Source organism: Malus sylvestris, chromosome 15 (assembly GCF_916048215.2).
Source record: "Malus sylvestris chromosome 15, drMalSylv7.2, whole genome shotgun sequence".
NCBI lineage: Eukaryota > Viridiplantae > Streptophyta > Magnoliopsida > Rosales > Rosaceae > Malus > Malus sylvestris.
In genome coordinates, this window is record NC_062274.1 from 46,570,495 (window position 1) to 46,576,494 (window position 6,000).

Sequence of the window (6,000 nt, forward strand, 5' to 3'; positions counted from 1 at the left end):
TGATCATTCTGCTTCAGTCTCTTAGTAAGAAGAGTTGCCGAAATAGGTGCTTTACTTGTTGTTAACTTTCCACTGGCTTGTTCTTGAACTGGGCTGGATGACTTTCTGCTAGACTTGATCCAAATGTCTGAATTTACTCCTTTTATCTAGAGCGGAATTTGATTCAAGGGTGGTGAACACTTGATCTTGAATCGGACTTGTGATTTCTTCAAGGACCTTCGAGGCTTGATCTTGAATGAAATTGGACCATGAGGAGCTTCATGTGACAAGTGATCTTCGGTTTTGTTAGGGATGAATCAGCACGTGTTTGTTGCGCTTGTCTCCACATGCTTCAATGTACCATTTTCACTTTCCTTACTTGCTCCCCTTGCTTAAGTAGTATTTTCCCTGCTTTTCCCCCATGCATGCGTGACATCTTCTCCTGCAATATTTGCCCTCTGATGCAGGAGTGGAATGCAATCCTTGCATTTGGATGGTTCATCACTTCTTGGTGACTGGAGACCCAGCTCCAACAATAGTTGAAGATGACTACTCGAGAGCTAGATAAGCAATCATGAAAGGTTCCAGGCAATCGGTTCCTTACCGGGAGTTTGAGTGGAGGTTCCGACATATTGCTTTCTTTATCCTTGTCTTTGCAAGTAAGAACAAGGACAAAGGAAAGGACAGGGAGATTGCATGATATGAGATACTCTTGCTCTCGTCCCTGATGATATGTGATACTCTTGCTCTGGTATGACTTGTTTTGGAGAGGTATTCTCTGAGAGGAAGAAAACTGAGTATGTTGAGAGGTTTGGTTGCAGATGCATCTTCGACAATGAGAGAGAGAAAGTTAAGAGTTTTGGATGTATGCCTTGCCATGGAGGATGAAAGTTGACATATATAGGGATTTCCCCAATAGCAGGTAGTGGTGTGGACGTGACTTTGTCATCCACGCTTGTCGGCAACAGTGTTGTAGTTGGAATAGTGAAATTCACGCGTTTTCAACTTTATTAAAGATCTTTGACAAAGTTGTACGTGATATCCAAAAGCTAAGATTGTGTCTGAAAAATGCCAACAAACTTTATTCAGGAAAATCTGGCTTTTGAAATTCAGAGAGCTGTGCTTCTTCGATCTCTGAACAAGTGGCTCTGTTGCCTCTTCTTTTATAGAGGTATTGATTGTATTCAAATTTGCACACTTTGAAGATTTCTCACTTGTGAAAATTGTCTCTGCTGTATTTATGAGATTTCACTATATCCAACCTTTTTCTTTCATCAATTTCTGAAAATGGCTTGCCCATCTAACATTTGCTTAGATTTGAGTCTTAGGACTAATACAGGCGAGCCGCATCAGGATAATATATGGCGCCCGTCTTTCTTATCTTCAAATGGTCATCTTACGGTTGGGGACTCTGTGATGAAGAATGACCTAACCGCTACAGTGGTAGCTAGGAATCTTCTCACTCCCAAGGATAACAGAATCCTTTCAAACTGATCTGATGAGGCTGCCGTTCAAGACTCTTTGGCTCTCAGTATTCAATGTGCGAGCTCCGTTTCTAACATGGGCCAACGCCTACTTGCTCGAACTCGCCAAGTTGAATCATTGATGGCTGAGGTGGCAAGTCTTAAATAAGAGATTAGAGGGCTCAAGCACGAGAATAGAGTGTTACATATGCTTGCACATAATTATTCAACGAGCATGAAAATAAAGCTAGACCAGCTACTGGAATCCGAAGGTCGGACTTAAAATGACAATCAGGGGTTTAAGTCTTTATTCCAAAGACACCCATTGTCTCAACCTTCTGGAGTTTCACCAAGTACTAAGGTTTCAAATAATCAACCTCTAGTGCCTCCCCCTTCTGGGGTACTTCCGAGTACTGAGGCTTCACATGAGCAACCTTTATGAAAGCTCCCTCATGTTTTCATGTGTATGTACATGTCTGTAATTCCTCGGATATATCAATAGATAAGCTTTATTTCATTCAATGTATTGTGTCAAATACAATAAAGCATATACTTCACTAAGATGTGGTACTTCTGGACCAAATATCAATTTATCTTTACCCTCACGAAGATAAATGATCTTTCTTAGTGTCTACATCATTTGAGTATTCAACTCATAATCTTCAATCCATATGGTTTTTTAATATCATAAACATCATGGATAATATTCGTGTTGGCGTATTGTTCGATCTATAGTTTGAGACAATATTTCTCTCAACACTTTATAATCTTTCTCGACTCTTCAGGAGTCCCAATTTAACATCATCAACTCTTCAGGAATTCTAATTTAATGTCATTGATTCTTGCAAGAGATTTTAGTATGTTGCAACAATATCATAATGATAGTACTTACTAAGGCAATTATACCATCCATTGGTATTGAGTACATAATTTATGCTTTACCCTTCGGGGGCTTACTTCAAGCAATTTGAATCCTTCAGGGATTTTCTGCACTTCATGACACATTTTCCTTTGGAATTTAGACAGAGAAATTTGCTCCCATGTATAATTGAGGGATTTACTTATGGAGATACGATGTGGGCGACTCATAACCCTTCGTATATAATTCTCCATTCATATGAACTCATTTACAAGAGTATAATTTCAGGTTTTAATTAGTAACCTTGTGTCATATCATGTGAGTGTAATTCACTGTATTACAAATGCCCAATGTAACCTCCTTGGTTCAACATCTTTTGGCTATTTGTATTACATTCAAATATATAGGTCCATTTTCCTACGTTCTTACAAAATTGTAATGGAATTGCCTTTCTCCATCTTTGTTTTTCGTTGAAAAGAACGAGACTCAATATCAACACAGCTCATTGATGATTTTAGTAGCTACTTGTAAGAACCAAAATTACCATTGGTTATCATCAATCCGTGATCCCATATTCTCATGTGCATGCACATGCATAAAAGCTTTTTATTTCTTTGGATATCCATTGCCTTTTCAAGGGCATTACACTATCTCTTCCAGGATAGTCGTAATTTAGAGAATGCGGATCATAACCTCTTCTTGAGCGTTATAGAGCTTGGATCTTAATCTCCACTTCTAGGAGTTGAGTCTTTGGAACCTATACGTCTATCATGCTTCATGCATGAGACATCAACATTCCCATGTCCGCAGATTGTCCTTTCTGGGATGTGTATCCATGCGGCAACTGTCATGCTTCTGGCATGCAACAGTTATGTTTTGGAAATGCAATAGTTCAATAATGTAATATTCTTCTTCTTTCGAATGACTGAACCTTTTTGAGTCTGAGGGTTTGTCACGCTTCAAGCGTGCAACAGATAACTCATTTACTGCCTCATTATTTTGTCCAAACAGGGATATCAATTCTTGTAAGCACATTTGCAACAAGTATATGTGATTTCATCACTTTCTTTGCATCATTAAATGCATCTGGCATTTGATTGTCACATCATTGCATCATTCAATTATTCTTACTTCATTTTCTTATTGATTGCTTCATGAATCAAAATAAGACAAATTCTCTTCGTTCTTCTGGAACGATCATTTCTCGTCATTCTTCTGGAATGATATTTTCTCATCGTTCTTTTGGAACGATATTTTCTCCCCTTAACAGCGGGAAAATTGTCTTATCAAAATGACAGTCCGCAAACCATGCAGTAAATACATCCCCAATCAAGGGTTCTAAATATTGAATGATAGATGATGTTCAACATCAATGCCTATTTCAGTACATTGTGGCAGTGCAATAGGCACATAGATAACACAACAAAAAACTCGTAAATGTATAATGTTTGGCTAGTGCCCAACCACGAGTTGTACTGAGAAATATTGATGGTTGGAAACTGATCTCAACCGAACTTAATAATGCGTCATGTAAAATGACATGTCCCCATGTAGAAAACTAGTAATTTCGTTTTCATGAGCAGAGCACGGGTAATCAATTTCATCCGCTTAATAAATGCTTCTGCTAAACCATTTTAAGTATGGACATAAGGAACTTCTGGTCCTTATTAAATAGTCTATGGACTGAGACATTTATGACCTTTATTACAATTAAGTTGAGGCACTGTGGCATTTCAAACTTAAGGTACTTATCAAGAAACTTCATGTCCGATCTAGGGACTTCATGTTTGATCTTTTTGCATGATGGAACTTCGGGTCCAATCATTTTATGTGATGAGGATCAAGAAACTACAGGTTCTGATCTAATCAAGGAACTCTGGGTCCTTGTTATACTCATCGTAACAAAAGATAAGTACAATAAAAAAAATCAATGCAATAGGCGGTAATTCCAGCCATGGTAAATAAATTGCATTTAAGTAAATAAAGCTTGTGATAAGGGCTTTAATTTAGCACCATTCACATAAATCAAAACTTAAAGCAGTAGGCGGTAAAACTGTCCATGATAAATAAATTGCTTTAAAGTAAATAGATCTTGTGAAAGGATTTTAAACCAACACCAATTCACATAAATAAATATATATTTTCTCTTCTTTCTTTTCAGATGGTACGACACCATCCAAAAAGTCTTCACCCTTTGGTTTTTTTTTTCTTAGTTTCCACAAGGTGTCTGACACACCATCATTTTTCTTTTATTTTATTATTTAGATGGTGCAGATGCACCAGGCACCAAAACCTTTTTGTTTCTTTCTTTTTCAAATGGTGCTATGCACTATTGACTTTTTCAGATGGTGCCATGCATATTCCATAAACTTCCCCTTTTTTCTTTCTTTGTCTGTCTCTACCAGTCTCGAAACCCAGGGCCAGCTAGGTTGTTGTGGAGGTCACACAAAACCAATTCAATCTAAAAAAGACTACCAGAGACTGGCGTTGTTCTTGCATGGCCCAGAGAACATGGCATCATAAAGCAAGAACCTCCATACAAAGACATAGAGGACAGCGGGGTTGATGGAGGCACAAGAGAGGGAGGCCTGTGTGGATTCATTCTTGCCATCACTATCTCAGACAACTGAGTATTCATGGGAGTTCTCGAGATCTGTCGAAAACGACGCGATCTGGGTTTCCAAGTCTAATGAGATTCTTCTGGATCTCTGGAAACCAGTTGTCAGGTACGAATTTTCTTATCTCGTGACGACTTCAGGTCGTTGTAAATTTCAATTCTCACCGAAATTCGGCGGAGCGCTTCTGGCGCGGTGGGAGATACAAAAAATGGACATACCTTTTATTCTGTTAGATTTTTGGCTAGCAGAGGTGGGAGGTAGGTAATGTTTCACCGGATTTATGGCGTTGTGTTTTCCACTGACATGAGAGCTTCTCGTGCTGATAACGTGTTGTAAAATTGATGGTGGGTGCAGGGGAATAAATAAACAAAACACAAAATTTACGAGGTTCCTCTACAGTCAGTGTGACTGAAGTACATCATCGGGGCAGCAGTGATGCTTTCATTGTAATCTGAAATAATAAGAGTACAAAGATAATTCTCTCTTTTTTCCTCTCCTCTTCCTCTCTTTTTCTCTTCCGTGATTCTGTCTGTATGTTTTTCGTGTGTTGTTTGTTGTAGTTGGAGCACTCTATTTATAGAGCGGCTCTATACACACAATTTCTTACAATTTGAAAATTTACATCGCATCTTTTGACAAACACACATTTTGTTTCCATAGTCTATGTCAACATTCATGAACATTGACAATAACAATGCCATTGTTGAATATCATCTTGCACACACTTTGAATAATCTTCCAAGATCTGTATGGGCATTCACTTCTCACCAGTATTTTCAACAAAAATATGATACAGACCAATATAAGAGCTTTTTAGTTGCCAGAAAGAGGGAGGCGGAGTCGAGTCAAGGGCTCGAGTCAGTGAATTGGTGGTGATGTGCATAGACGTGAATGAATGGGGGAGAATGATAACAGAGGAGAAAATGGAGTATGAAATCCAACGGTGGAGTTAAATCCAATCCAATCCAACACTAGTAGTGGTCCGGATCGGGCCCTGCTGCAACAACTTCCCCCCCCCCCCAATTTGTGTACATAAATTTTGGAACCGCCCCATACCCGCCCTAAATCGCTCAAACCCATC